We start from the raw sequence: 16,097 nt of genomic DNA, 5'->3' as shown, positions 1-16,097 counted from the left end.
ATTAAGTTACGTAGAACAATCAAATCTAAAACCTATACGTAAAGGAGGCTCTTTATATACCGATTTTATTGTCCACCCAATTCTCTTTAAGTAACACTGTTGTCTGAGATTTTCTTGGCAGGATATTAATTGAAAAAAGTTTAAATATTTCGACCTACTGCCTCGGCAGTGTATTACCACATGTACCACTTTAAGTGGAAAATAGAACTTGTTGGCAGCGGTGCGCCTCATCAATACCACATGTCCACTTAAATTTTATACGCTGCTCTATATTTTTACACAAAATAAGCAAAAATCTGTTTGCCCTTAAGACTATATAGGCAAAGTTAATTAATAGTTTATAATAAAAACTAAATAATACCAATTTCTTCACAGACTTCATATATTGATTCCAAATCACCCACCACTATCCCCTTCAACACATTAAATCCTGGGAATAGTCTAAATGTAACCCAATTTCCTAAGAATTATATGAAGCTAAACAAAGCAGGAATTCTGAGCTTCCCCTTAACTGCTCTCCATTATCCCTTTGCCCAACAACTAGCTGTAATGTGGCTCTGATTCTTCCCCCTCCAATCCACATTCTACACTGTCCCCAGGCATCATGTCAGTCTTCTGCTTAAAATCTTTCAAAGGCTGATAATCATTTATAGAATAAGATCTAAATAAACACCGCCATGTTCCACACAAGCTCTTTCATGTCTGGCTCCCGCCTCCCTCTTCACCTCACTTCACATCAGCATAAATGACCAGCTGCTCAGTTAACCCAACACACATGCTCTCTTGGTTCTCTGCACCTTGGCACATGCCTTTCTGAGGTCCCTCTTTCCTAGTCTATTTCTCTGCAAATTTTCTGCTCATCTCTCAAGACTGCTTGAAGGCTCCCTCCCTCTGTGAAGACTTTCCTCACTGCTCCATAAGTCAGTGCCCATCTCTCCAAGCTACCCATTTCTCGTGCACACGTTTCCACAGCTGCACTTTGCATGCTATGTTGCACTTTTTAATTTACGTGTCTATCCCTGTTAGGCTGGTGCTCTTGAGGGGCAGGATCTACAATTCACTCACCTATGTATTTCCAGAACCTGTCCTACAACAGAATATGTTATCTGGACAAATTATTTGCCTGGATGAATTTCCTGGATTGCTTTTTCCTGACCAAACTACACAAGCTTTATTTTCTGAGCATTCTGATACAAGTAAGAGACAATCAGAGAATACCTTAATTTACGTTTACAACTAACTCTGCATCAGTAACCCATGTATTAAGTTCATGGTTTTTGCTATATCTGAGAACCACCTGGGCCATTAATTCATGCAGTCTATGTGAGATGGAGTATCATACAGACAACCTGAGTGCATCCTATGCAATAACAGCCATAAAATGACAGGTTTCACGTATATATTTAATAATAAGCAATAAAATAACTACATAGTTAAAATAAAAAATGTTTCCCTTTGTACCACCTAATATTCTCTAGCAGTATGCTTGTTGTGCTTTTAAAAATACTGCTGTAAGTCAGGGTTTAACATTAGACCCAATTTCTGGTCTCAAAAATATGGACAGAAAGGTAAAATCAATACATCAAAGTCAATTCCAAATAATTAGAGCACTTCAAGAGAGTTCTCATATGACAGGAAGGAAAAAAAACTGGAAATAAATATATAGAGATAAATTAGAATATTAACTAAGGGCTAAGACCAAACCAGAAAGGATATTACCCTGAAAATTTTAAAGATACACATTCAATTAGGCTGTCTAAATATGTAAATAAATGATTTGTTTAAAAAGATCTCGAAGAGTGAATTATGATATGGACCTGAAGTGAATTTGAGGGTGGAGTTAGTTTAGGAGGCTAAGATTAACGAAAACTGTAAGCAAGAATTTGAAAACTGCTATAAGTGCCAAGACAGGGACATTATCTCTTTGGCTACTTGGCCCCTAGGACGATGCCCAGGACCTGGTGGTTAGTCACTAAATATTCACGGCAGTGAGGGAGGACAGCAACCAGTCCAGGCTTAGGCACCAGCATCTCCCAAGCTTCATTTAAGCTGCCATGACAGAGATGCTTCTTCAGGTCTCTGTGCCTTTCCCCTCCCTGAACTTTAAAACTGGTATATGGAGGGGCCGGCCCCGTGGCCGAGTGGTTAAGTTCAGGTGCTCTGCTTTGGTGGCCCAGGGTTTAGCTGGTTAGGATCCTGGATGCAGACATGGCATTGCTCATTAGGCCATGCTGAGCGGCATCCCACAAGCCACAACTAGAAGGACCCACAACTAAAATATACAACTACGTACCAGGGGGATTCAGGGAGAAAAAGCACACACACACAGACACAAAAAATTGGCAACAGTTGTTAGCTCAGGTGCCAATCTTTAAACAAACAAAAAAACAAAAAAACAAAAACCTGGTATATGGAGAGGCCTTAACCTAGAAAATTAAATCTCCAGACAGGTGATGATTTCCAATATTTGTGCATTTTCAATACTCTAATCCACTTTATCTAATTCCAAAACATTTCCTCCTATCTCTTAAAAATAATACTGGTTACAATTTTTTAAAAATATGTGAGTGCCTAAAACATGCATGTACAGTTTAAAAAGTTATAAAGCAAATATCCATCTACCCACTCTTCTGCCTGAGAAATAAAACGTTATCATCACTTTGAAGCTTTGCTGTGGGCCCTTTTTTAACACAGCCCACTCCCACCACATCTGCTCTTCTCCTGGTAATCAGTGTCCTGGATTTTATTATTTTAGCAATCATGTAGAAATAATCCATGATTTATTTAATACAGTCAACGTATTGCTTAACTACAGGGATGTGTTCTGAGAAATGCGTTGTCAGGAGATTTTACCATTGTGTGAATATCCTAAGTGTGCTGACACAAACCTGGATAGTATAACCTACTAACACCTAAGCTGTACGGTACTAATCTTATGGGACCACTGTGGGATATGCGGTCTATCATTGACCAAAATGTCATCATATGGTGCATGACTGCACATGTTTAAAACCTATGCAGACTTACCAATATTTTCTTTTTCTGCAACTTGCTTCTTTCCCTCAAAATTATGTTACAATTCATACATGGTGATGCATGTAGCTGTAATTCATTCACTTTTTTCATCGTTTAACTGCACCTCATTGCTTTATCACATCATAATTTATACATCCATTCCACTGCCGATGAACACTTGGGTTGTTTCCATTTTTCCCTCTCATTCACAATGCTGCTGTAAACTTCTTTGTCCATGTCTCCCGGTGGCCATGTGTAAGAATTTCTTAAGAGTGGAATTATTCGGTCATAAATTACACACATTCAATCTTACTAGGCACTGTCAACTTGTTTTTACAAAGCGGTTACACTAATTTCCACCCCCATCGGCTGTGTGGGAGACTTCCTGACCCTCCACATTCTGGCCAACCCTCGTTCTTGTCAGACATTTTAACATGTGCCAATCTGGTGGGTGACAAATGGTATTGTGGTTTTAAATTGCAATTCCCTGATTACTAAAAAGATTGAGCATCTTTTCCTGCATTTATGGGCCATTTGTGTTTCTTCGCCTGTGAAATGCCTGTTCCCGTCTTTGGTGTAGTATTTCACTGGGTTGCCTTTCTTGTGCTGATTTGCAAGAGTTCTTTATACTTCTTGTATTTTAATCCTATGGAAGATATGTCTTGCAAACATCTCCTACTTTAAGGCTTGTTTTTCACTCTGTTTTTGATGAACAGTCATCTTTAAATATAATGGCAGTCCAAATTTATTAATCTTTTCCTTTATATTTTGAGCTTTTTGTATCTTAAGAAATATTTCCCTCCCTGAGGTTACAAAGATATTCTCCCACATTGTCTTCTAAAGTTTTAACCTTTCACATTTAAGTTTGAATCTACTTAGAACTGATTTTTTTGATAGGTATGAGGAAAGAATCCAATTTTAGCCAATATGGATAACCAAGTGCCTCAGGATCACTTAATAAACAGGCCATTCTTTCCTAAGACAGATATTCTTTCTAGTCCTGCACCAGTATTGTAATGACTTAATTGCCAGAGCTGCTTCTTATCTTTTCAGGTAGCACCACAGCCCCACACTTAGCTTCTTCTTTAGGAGAGTCCTCATTATTCTTGACCCTCAGAATCAGTTTATCACTTACCACAAAAAAATCCTGTGGAGATTTTAAAGGCATTGATCAAATCTATAGACGATGTTGGAGAGAACTGAAATCTTTACATACTGAACATTTCTTTCCATGAATGCGTTCATCTCCTCATGTATTTAGGCCTTTTAACGTCTTTCAATAAAGTTATAAATTCTTGTCATAAAGGATCTATGCATCTGTTATTTATTTGAAGTCATTTTGTAGATTTTGTATCCAGTAACCCTGTCTCTTTTTACTTTATTTTAAAAAATTGTGGTAAATTATACATAAAATTTACCATCTTAACCATTTTTAAATGCACCGTTGAGCAGTGGTAAGTACAGCCATGCACGTTATAATGACATTTCAGTCAACAACAGACTGCATATATGATGGTGGTCCTATAAAATTAGTACCATATAGCCTAAGTGTGCAGTAGGCTATACCATCTAGGTTTGTGCAAATACACTCTATAAATGTTTGCACAACAATAAAATTGCCTAACAATGCATTTCTCAGAATGCATCTCCACCGTTAAACGACGAATGGCTGCATATTCACATTGTTGTACAACCAATCTCCAGAACTTCTTCATCTTGCAAATCTTCAACATTAAACAACTCCTTATTTACCCCTCCCCCAAACCCCTGACAACCACCAGTCCACTTTTTGTTTCTATGAATTTGACTACTCTAGATCTCTCATATGAGGAGAATAATACAGTATTTGTCTTACTGTGATTGGCCTCTGTTACTTAGCATAATGTCCTTAATGTTCATCCACGTTGTAGCATATGTCAGAATTTCTTTCCTTTCCAAGGCTGAATAATATTCCATTGTATGTATATATCATATTTTGTTCATCCATCCATCCATCAACGGACACTCAGGATTGCTTCCAAGTTTTGGCTATTGTGATAATTCTGTTATGAACACGTGTACAAATATCTCTTTGAGACTCTGATTTCTATTTTTTTGTACACATACCCAGAAGTGGAATTGCTGGATCATATGGTAATTCTATTTTTAACTTTTTGAGGAACCTCCCTACGGTTTTCCATAGTGGCTGCACCATTTTACATTCCACCAACAGTGCACACAGGTTCCGATTTCTTTACATCCTTGCCAACAATTGTTACTTCCTGTTTTTCTTTTTCTTTGAGGAAGATTAGCCCTGAGCTAACTGTTGCCAATCCTCCTCTTTTTGCTGAGGAAGACTGGCCCTGAGCTAACATCCATGCCCACCTTCCCCTATTTTATATGTGGGACGCCTACCACAGCATGGCTTTTGGCCAAGCGGTGCCATGTCTGCATCTGGGATCCAAACCCTCGAACCCCGGGCCGCCGAGAAGCAGAACGTGCAAACTTAACCGCTGTGCCACCTGGCTGGCCCCTGTTTTTCTTTTTAATAGTAGCCATCCTAATGGGTGTGAGGTGATAGGATATCTCATTGTGGTTTTGATTTGCATTTCCCTAATGATTGGTGATGTTTGGTAAACTTTATGTTTAGTAAAGATTTTTTAAATTGTGATAAAATATACATAATATTAAATGTACCATTTTAACCTCTCTGGTAAAGATTTTTGCCCTGAAATCTATTTTCTGAGATTAATATAGTTTCACTAAGTTTCCTTCGGTTAGTTCTTTTCCTGGTATGTCTTTTTTCAATCCTTAACTTTCAACTTTTCTGTGTATATATTTACTTTCTTTGCTGTTTCTTGTAAACAGCATAGAGTCCAATTTTTAAAAATATCCATTTGACAATTGTTGCTTTTTATCTGGAAAACTTCATTAATTTACTGATTACTAATATACTGGGATTTATTTCTGTAGCGTGTTATGTCATTACTTATTATTTCATTTTTTTCCCTTTGATTTTGCCCTTTCTTATTTTTTAGGTTTTCTTTTTCTCGTTTTATTTTTATTTTCCTTTTTTGGCAATTATATTCTTTGAGTAGACTCTTCTGGTGGTGGCTTTGTTTTACTGAATTGGAAGTAACATTTATTGCGAACTTAGCGTTAGGTACCTGATAGGTGCTTTGCACACGTACATAGGCTCATTTAACCCTCACAAAGCTCTTATGAATTAGATGTTAACAGTCTTAACTTTATAGGTGTGGAAACGAAAGTTCATACAACTAGGCCCATCTTACTCTTTTCATGATACAACACAGCCCCACACCAGGTAAAGTTACTCAGAGAAAGAACAAAGAGGGACTGGGAGAGACGGCCCAGGACTCACTGAGACATTCTTGCAAGGAGTCAGAAGTAGACTGGGGACGCCAAGTGCCACGTGGGGGGTCATGAAAGAGAAGCTCGGCTGAGACAGAGGTGGACACAGGGGCAGACGCTAAGGTGGGGTGCTGTCACCGCTGCACTGTGTGTTCCTGTGCCAGGGCTGAGACTTCTTATCCTCACATAACCATAGACCGGGCACTAAGACATCCTGAAAATATTTCTGAGTTCAGACGACTGTGTTTTCAATCAGCCTCAAGCTAATTCCTTGCACAGCAGTCTTCAGCTCAGGACACATGCTACAGGCCCTGACACTTGTGAGCACAACAACCCAATGCAAAAAGCTCAGGACTGGTGCCTTGGAGGCCATTCCTGTCATGTCCACTTCAAATTACTGAGTATATCATCCTGAGCTCCAAGCCACCAGCTGAGGAGATCCAGGCAGAAATATAAGCCCACTAAATCCTCAAACAAGTCAGGAAACTCCTCTAAGTATTTTAACATGAATTCTTACCACAATCTTAATCAGCATCTGCATTCTTACCCTTAACTTAAAATCCTTTACTCTAATCATGCCTCAAATGTTCATGTCATAGGTGATTTAAGAACTTTAGCTATATCTTAAGCCCACCAAAATTAGTCATTATTATTATTTTACACATGGTGCTTATCTAAATTTACCCACATTTACCAATTCCACTGTGCACCATTTCTTCTTGTGTCCTGTTTTTCCCCTCTTAATTCAATTATTTTTTCCCCTAAGTATATCCTTTATTAGTTGCTACAGCAACGGTCTATTGGTGGCAAACATATTGGGATTTTTTCTGAAAAGGTATTTCTTCTTTGCTCTTGAACAGATCAGGCAGGTACAGAATGCTAGGTTGATCTTTTCATTCTATCCTTCAAATCCTTTAATCATCTTTCACATTTTCCATTTCCCTACGTCTGTGCTCACTATTCTATATCCTGGTTAATTTCTTCAGATCTATTTTCCATTCCCTAATTTTTGTGGTAGCTGTCTCTAATGTGCTGTTTAACTCCTCCATTGAGCTTCACCTTACTATTCTTTATTTCTGAAAGTTCAATTTGGTTCTTTTTCATATTGACTTGTTCCTTTTTAAAACGTCACTATTACTAAATTCACTTCTTTAACTTTTTAAATGCATCATTTTCTAAAGTTCTTGGCGTACTAACTTAAGTTTGTTGTGTTTCTGATTCTCTCTCATAGTAGATTGTTTTGTAATTGAGTTTGCAATTTTTGAAAAAGAGCTCACCATTAGCAGAGATTGTTTCCTGTATGGGAGTCCCATTGTTACTTCTCTGGGTCAGTGGAGTACTTCTAGCCCCTCTTTCTTAAGGAGGCAGCCCGTCTAAAGTCCAAGCCTTTAAAAAAATATCAGTTCTACTCACCTTGAGTGGATCCAAGGTAGATTTCCTATGACATGGGAGCATTAAACCCTAACCACTGGCCAAATCCAGTATCCAGTCTGATAGACCCTGGGACACCACCGTTTTAGGTTTAATTTCTTTTTTTTTTTTTTAAAGATTTTATTTTTCTTTTTTCTCCCCAAAGCACCCCGGTATGTAGCTGTATATTTTAGCTGTGGGTCCTTCTAGCTGTGGCATGTGGGATGCTGCCTCAACATGGCCTGATGAGCGGTGCCATGTCTGTGCCCAGGATCCAAACCAGTGAAACACTGGGCCCCCAAAGTGGAGTGCGCAAACTTAACCACTTGGCCACTGGGCCAGCCCCTCCTCCCTTTATTATCAACTGTTTGTATCCTTCTCTGAAATAGCACATATGTGGTTTTTTGTTGTTTTATTAAATCTGAGAGTTTTTATCTTTTAAATAGATGAGTTTAATTTATTTACATTTAATTACTGATATCTATATTTAAATTTATTCCTAGCAACTTATTTTGTGTTTTCTACCATAATATTCTTTTTTTTACTTTCCTGTCTTCTATATGATTGGGCAATGTTGTTTTTGCTACATGTTTTATTCTTATAGTTTTAAGGTTTTACATTTTATAGTCATGTGCCACATAACATCATTTCGGTCAATGTTAGATTAGTACCATACAGCCTAGGTGTGTAATAGACTAGACTATCTAGGTTTATGTAAGTACACTCTATGATGTTTGCACAACAATGAAATCCCCAACGATGCATTTCTCAGGATGTATTGCCATCGTTAAGCCATGCATGACTGCATATCTAATTCTTCTAGTAGTTACCCTTAAATTTTTAATGCATACTTAAAATTATATTTTCTTACAAGTTAGAATTAATTCTCACTAGGAGGTATATAGGTGCTGATTTGTGTTATTTCTTTTTAAGATGTATTTTCCTGACAGTTAGCAGGCTCTCTCTATCTAAGAGCTCATACTTTTTCAGTTCTGGAAAATTTTCAGGCATTATTTCTTCAAACATTATCTGTCAATTTTCTTCACTTGCCACTCCCATTAGATATATATTAGAACTTCCACATGGTCCTAAATGCCTCACCCTTTGTTTCATACTCTCTTATCTCTTGATGCTGAGTGTTAGGAGAAGTTCTCACCCCGATCTTTTAAATTCACTAATTCGTTATTTAGCTATATCCAGTTTGTCATGCAGCCCATCCAATGAATTTGTCCAACAACTATATTTTTCATTTTCATTACTGTTTATCATTTCATAACTTCTGCTTCTTGTATTAAGCATGAAATTCTATCCTTCCTTTAAGGAAATTAAATTTACCTATTTTTAAAGTTTCTTTCTGATTGTTCTACTTCCTAGGGTATAGTTTTGCTGTTCATATTTCACTGTGCTGGCTTCCTCTAGGTTTTCATGGTTCTTGGTCATGCAAATATCTCACACAGAACTATTCACTTGCCACCTTACCCAACAGTGGCCTCCTGGCTGGGGGGCCTCATGCTGAATCTGTTCTGACAAAGTCAGCAGAGCAGCTTCAGGGTCCCTGCAGTAGTGATGGCCTCAAACAGGCAGTGTAAGCAGCTCTTTTTTGCAACTTCTCATTTAAGACCTACCTCCTTTGCTTAGAAACATCTTATGGCTTCACGTCTGGAACATTCCTTCTCTTCTTTTCAATCTTGAAAGGGAACTTACTAACCTAACTTAATGTTTTCATTTCTATGGGTTTGGTGAAGAAGGGGGAAGAGGTAGTATGTGTTTGGTCAACCATCTCGAAACTAGATCTATTGCTTCTTTAGATATCACCTCTCCGCATTCTCTTTAGCCTCTTTCTGGAACTCTTATTAGATGGTACTCCTCAATCTATCCTCCATGTCTTAATATGTTTTCTATTACTTTATCCTTTTGTGATGTGCTTAGGAACAATTTTCTGCTCTATTTTCCAGTTCACAATTTACTCTTCAGCTATAAACACTGTTAAGCAGTCCATCTAATAAACTTCTTATTTTGACAATGAAAACTTTAATTTCCAAGGTCAATACGTATTTTTGGTAGATAAAATAATAATCATATTTCTCCAAAGCTTTAACTATACATCTTGTAAAATCTAGTTCTACTTATTCTATTAATTCTATGTCTGAGATAAATTCTTCTGTTATCTCCTTTGTATGGTTGCGTGTGTGTACACATGTGTCTCTCATTTTGGGAGATTTTTAACAAAATGCTCATCCTTGTGGTCAAGTCTTCCTGTTCAGATAGTCTACTCTGCCTGTGTGTACTGCCTCCTTGGAGGGGAGCAATGGGACTTGTTCTCAGTGAGACTGGAGGAGGGACAGAGGTGCCACTTCATGGAAAAGCTTCATAGCTAAGTCTTCTAAGCATGGGAGCTCCCTCAAGCTCCCTTGAATTCATCAAGTACCTGGAACCCAGCCCTGCCTCTCCAACCCAAGCTCCTATACACACTATACCGTCCTGAGACACCTCTATCATCATGCTACAGCACCAGAGTCACTCTGTCACCTGTCTTGAGCCCTTCACAGTTCCCCATATCAACTACTCCCAAGTGGGAACACTCCAGATCCAGCTCTTATCTTTAGCAGCAATACTTTCCTACTCTTGTTTTGGACCAAGGTTTTCTTCTGCAAAATGATCTCATTCGCTTTTCATGGAAATTCTTCACAGTGTGTGGCCTACCATGGGTTTCCCTGCTTTTTTTCCCCCTTCTAGTGTACTTGCAGATTACTCTTAAAATTCTAATCTATCATTTCTAAGTATGTGGGCTAAGATGGAAAGGCTATAGCATGTCCTCAGGTCACCACCTTAAAACAGAATTCCCATTTCTTTTTTCTTAAGTTAATAAAAATGTATCTTTTTAATTATGTAATATCTCTTATATATTATGATATATTATTTTTTATAAGGGCTTCAGAATAACTGCTTTAGAAAGTAAAAAGCTAGAATTGCTAAATTCCAGTTTAACAATTTGTAAAGCTGTAATTTTGATTGATTAATGTATGAAAGAAAGGCAATTCACGTAATTTCTGTTACTCTTTCAAGATTTAAGAGTATTAGCTGTCTGATAGTTATGACAATGTGGCTAGGTAGAATAAAATGTCATCAGTTCACATACGGCTTCTGAAACATACTTATAAATTACAAAAACCCGTTAGCCCACAAAAAGAAACCACTGCTATTCCAAGTGGTTCAACGATAGCCCAGGTGGAAGTGCGCAAAGAACAGCAACGACTTGGACTGAGCAACAAATAACTTCAGCTTCCCTTTCAGGGGAAAAAAATCCAAACAGATTTGTTAGAATTCAACATCATATCAGCTTGGCCTGAGCAGGAGGCCTTCACTTTTGTGTGGGAGTTGGCACCCTTCACGGTACACACAACAGGGAAAATGCTGCCCTGAGTATTAGATTGCCCTATAGAACGTCAGTTTGATATCACTGACATAAATTCCTTTCTCTGTAGCTTGAACTGGCAGTTCATTTTCTCATCTTCTTCAAACAATTTGTTAAGAGTTTTGCTGCTCCAGAAGAGAATTAAAAGTAATGTGTTCCCTATAATGAAGATGTGAATAAACTGTAAAGCTGAAGCACTGCTGGTGGGAGTAGAAGGTAGGAAAGACCCCTTGGAGAGGGATTTAGTGCTATCTAGTAAAACTGAAGACAAACATCCCCCTTGACCCAGGGACCCCACTCCTAAAATCATACCCTGGAAAACTCTCCCTGTTGCACAAGGTGACCTGTACCAGAAAATCCACTAAAGCTTTGTTTGGAAAAGTAGAAAATTAGAAACAAGTTGAACATCGATCAACAGGAGAATAAATAAACTGTGGTATATTACTAGAACTGAATTCTCTATGGCGCCGAAAATAACCATTTCGACGTGGAGATCATTTCAAAAACAATGTAGGTGACAAAAGGAAGCTGTAGAAGGATATATGCACTAAGATGCTATTTTTATAAAGTTTGAAAATAGGAGCAACAATGCTATATATTTTAATGTCACATAGCTATGTCTAATAAAAAATACAAAAATATGAACAGAAATATTAACATCAAATTCAAAATAGAGGTTATCTTTGAAGAGAGAGGAAAATGGGTATATGTTATGGACCTCTTTCCCTATCTGTACATACAGATCTATTTAACTTATTTTGACTGCTACACAGAATTCCACAGTTACAGTCATGTATAAACCATAATAAATTTAACCATTTTGCCACTGTTGGAGATTTTGGCCAACTGTTTTTCTTGCGGGGGGGGGCTATCACAAATAATGCTGATATGATATCCTTATACAAAAATTCCAATATACTTGGTACAATGTTTTTATGGGAGAATTCCTATATGGAGAATTGTTGAGTCAAAGGTTATACACATTTAAAATTTTATTTTTCAAATGTATCAATTCACACTACTACCAAGAATCTTCTAGAGTCCTCTTCCACACTCTTGCCAAACAAACTGAATATTATCAATCTCTTACATTTTTTGTAAGTTGAGTGGGCATAACATGAACATTTCCATAATCAAAAATAGTTTAAAAACTGGAACAAGAGGGAAATGCCAACTTGTATAAAGTTCTTTAATAAACACTGGGGTATAAAGGCTAGTAACATACTAAGGACTTATGATCTAACGGAACAGACAGACAAATGGACAAATCATTGCAATAGTGTGATTAGTGCTTTGAAAGAGGTGGTCAGTGTGCCATAGGAGAGCATGAAGAGACATGAAAATCAGCTTGGGGGATCAGGAAAAGAGGCAACAGCTGAGCTGAATCTTAGAGGCTAGACTGAAGTCGGCAAAGGAAAGTTAGGAGGATGGGAAGGAGAGGAGATAAAGGCAGCTAGAACAACAGATTCAAAGACATAAAAGCAAGAAAATATGGTGGAGTAAGCAACTGCAAATAGTTCAGTACTGTCATAGTGCTGCCTGTGAGTGAAAGACACAAATAAAAGTCCCAGACCAGAGGCATAACTGTAAAAGCTCTGAAAACATTACCCCACAAGATAAGACTTCAGTGGGTTATAAATCATCTCTGATTTGAAGTTGTTTCTAGCATACATTGAGCAGACAGTTCTCCAACTCGAACAGAGTAACAGATCGTATGTACGGCAGGAAAGAATGAGGAAGGCTAAGTGTGACCAAACTTACCCTTTTGGCAAACAAAGGGTCTTCAGCTAAAACAAATATGAGCAGAGCACACGAGTGCTATGGGGGTAGATTCACAGGCAGCCAGAGAGTCCCAGGAAAGGGAGTGAAGGTTAGAGTGAGCATGAGGGTCGGAAAACCAAGAAGATCCGCCATGTGCCTCCTTATACAGCAGCACTCTACGGGGCCTGGAACATAGCAGGCACTACAAATGTTTATTGAACAAATACCAGGGCAGAGAGCTCTTTGCCTGGCTTAGATTGCGCACCATATGACTACACCTGGGTACACAATATCTCCAAAGCAAGTCACAAATACTGCCACAGGTCAAGGCAGAACAGAGCCAACAGTCAATTCACACTATACATGATATAGATACACCACAGTCAGGACCAAAGATTACCATCGCTGTTACTTAGCACTGCTCTGAAACAGTGTTTCCCAAACTTGTCTGAAGATTTAAAAATCCCTGGGGGACTGGTTTAAAAAATAAAACAAAAAAAAAACAGATTCCTCTGCTTCAACCCAGACCTATTAAGTTAAAATTCACAGGGGTAGTAGACTGGTACTTCGTATATTTAACATGCTGTCCAGCAGATTCTTTTCAGGCAATTTTGAGAAGCACTGTTCTAGAAGTTCTTGACAACACAAAGAGGTTAAAAAAAAAAAAAAGATTGTAACTATTGGAAAATGAGAAGTTACTGTTTCCTACATGCATACAGGGATCTAAAGTCCAAGAGAACTGACTGAAAAATTATTAGACCCATGTATTGACAGAAAAGCCAGGGAGACTTCAAGATGGAAGTGTCCATAAGACCCCTGAAGTGTCAACAGGAGTCCTAAGGTGGACAAGACGCCTGGGCTTGAATTAAGAACTGCAGAAATCTGGCAGTTTCTGGAGGGTCACCTAAAACCTGGAACTATGTGAAAACATTCAGAGGAAGGGCACTGTAAGAGAAGAAAAGAGGGCTCAGAAGAGACTGCCAAGGAACACATATCTGATTTGTCGTGGGTAATCAAAAGGTTTAATGAATAAATAACACATGAAAGTTTCATAAGTGGATACTCTGTAGTGACTAAATGGAGATAAAGTGGAATGAATATACCATAGACATGTATTAACTTTATTTAGAGAAACAGTTCTACCCTAAATCTGTATCTATAGATCTCAGAAAGTACCACATATCTAGGCAACAGTCACTGATGTATTCAAGTTAATGCAGAAAGAGAGAAGCAATTCACACTGTTGGGTCACACAGACCCCTCTAATCCTCTCCACACACGGATGTAGGATATACATTCTCCAGTTCAGCTCTGGTGGCCACCTGAATCAAAGATATTCAAAGAATCGAAAAAGATCAAAGCTGGAGAAATGCTGTGGGTAAGTGATAACTGCGAGAGAAATTCCTCATTTGAAGAACTGCTCGTTTGGGGTTAAGTCATACATTTCTCTGCAACGAAACCCTCCCTGTCATCTCTTTGCTCTAAGAATAATCAGGCTAGCTGAAAAAAATGCCTCATGGTTTCATAAAATATCCATCAATACTTTCTTTGATAAGCACCCATCTTTTTAAACAGCTGGGTCCATTTCAAATGTTCTGCTTTCAAACTCAGCACTTTTGCAGCTGTAAACGGGTTTAAGAAGAAATAGTGCATCCAAATACCGCAGTAGAATGGGGCAATGTTCAGATGTTAAAAAGAGCAATATTTAAAACATCCCAATCAACCACTGAAAATGCTGATAAATGCTGTCAGAATACCTCTAGCCTATTCCTTCTGGCTCTCAGATGGCCCCAGAAAGTCCAGCCTTGCACAGGCAGGGGCTTGGCCAACAAGGTAGTCAGTTCAGCTGCCAGTCAGGAGAACTTGAGGCCACTTCTCCCCAGCCCTTCACCCCACCATTAACAGGAGTAAAGACAGGAACCCAGAGCTCCACACGCTCCTGGCAAGACTCTCTCCCAACTAACACTCACAGCAGCAGCTCCATGATCTGCCCTGGAAGCTACCTGGGCTAATTCCAGCACAACCTGTATCATAGGTTATGCTTGTTTCATAAGAAAGCCAAGACTCCCACTGGGATTCTCATTCTCCTAAGTCTCCAAATATCCCCTCACATGACCCCATCTCCCATTAATCCTCAACTCTCAAATCCTTCTACTTGTCTTCATAGTCTGCCCTCAGCAATAGCTCTTCTCTGGCTGAGGATCCTCTTCTCTGAAAGAGGTGAAAGTGTTACTTTCATCTCTTGCTCCTGAAGAGACCTGGCTTTCCCTGAAGGCTTGGCTTCCCCTGCAGCCATCAAGTGGCAGCTGCTTTCTCTCTCACGCCCCTCAACCTGCTGGATCTCCGGGGGGCAAACATCTTCCTAGAACCTCACTGCCACTCAGATCATTTTCCCTTTTCCTTAAAACCCCAGTTTTGAATGTCATCAGACCAAAACTCTAAATATCACTCTATAGTGGAGTCCAACGTTACCACTGTCATAACTCTTGTTGATTTCAACATCCACACAGTTGACCTTTCCCATACACTAGTTGTAGTGGGCGCCGACATTTCGTAGGCGTTTGGTGATTGTGACACCACAGACCCGAGCACACATGGTTTGGACCCACATATCATGCAGGAGAAGGCAAGAGTAAACCACTGCTGTATTTCCCTTTTTTTCCGTCTTTTTCTCTTTCTTTTAAAGTTTTTTTTTTTTTTTTTACTTTGAAAACCCTATGACAAGACAGTCCAAAATGAAATATGAGATAGCGCTGGAAGATGAGACCCCCAGGTTGGAAGACATTCAAACAGTTACTGGGGAAGAGCAAAGAACAAGTACAAATAGGACCATTGCTATTTTGAGTGCTCCTGTGAGGGTGTTTTTGGATGAGATTAACAGAGAAATCATTAGATCAAGCAAAGCAGATTTCCCTCCATACAGTAGGTGGGCCTCATCCAATCAGTTGAAGACCTGAATAGAACAAAAAGGCTAACCCTCCACTGAGTAAGAGCGAATTCCTCCTGCCTGACTGCCTTTGAACTAGCACCTTGGCTTTTTCCTGCCTTTGGACTTAAACTAAAACATTTGCTCTTCCTGGGTCTCAAGCCTGCCAGCCTTCAGGCTCAGACCAGAACTACATTGTCAGTTCTCCTGGTTCTCAGG

At 38.8% G+C, this 16,097-nt stretch overlaps 1 protein-coding gene across 41 annotated transcripts in view; it reads right to left on the bottom strand.

The window, feature by feature from the left end:
* DTNB (dystrobrevin beta) overlaps window positions 1-16,097 on the bottom strand; it is a 234,455-nt gene that overhangs the window by 125,197 nt on the left and 93,161 nt on the right. The window lies entirely within an intron of this gene.

Source organism: Equus asinus, chromosome 6 (assembly GCF_041296235.1).
Source record: "Equus asinus isolate D_3611 breed Donkey chromosome 6, EquAss-T2T_v2, whole genome shotgun sequence".
NCBI lineage: Eukaryota > Metazoa > Chordata > Mammalia > Perissodactyla > Equidae > Equus > Equus asinus.
Note: the sequence above shows the minus strand (reverse complement) of the source record. Positions and strands in the feature narration are given on the sequence as shown.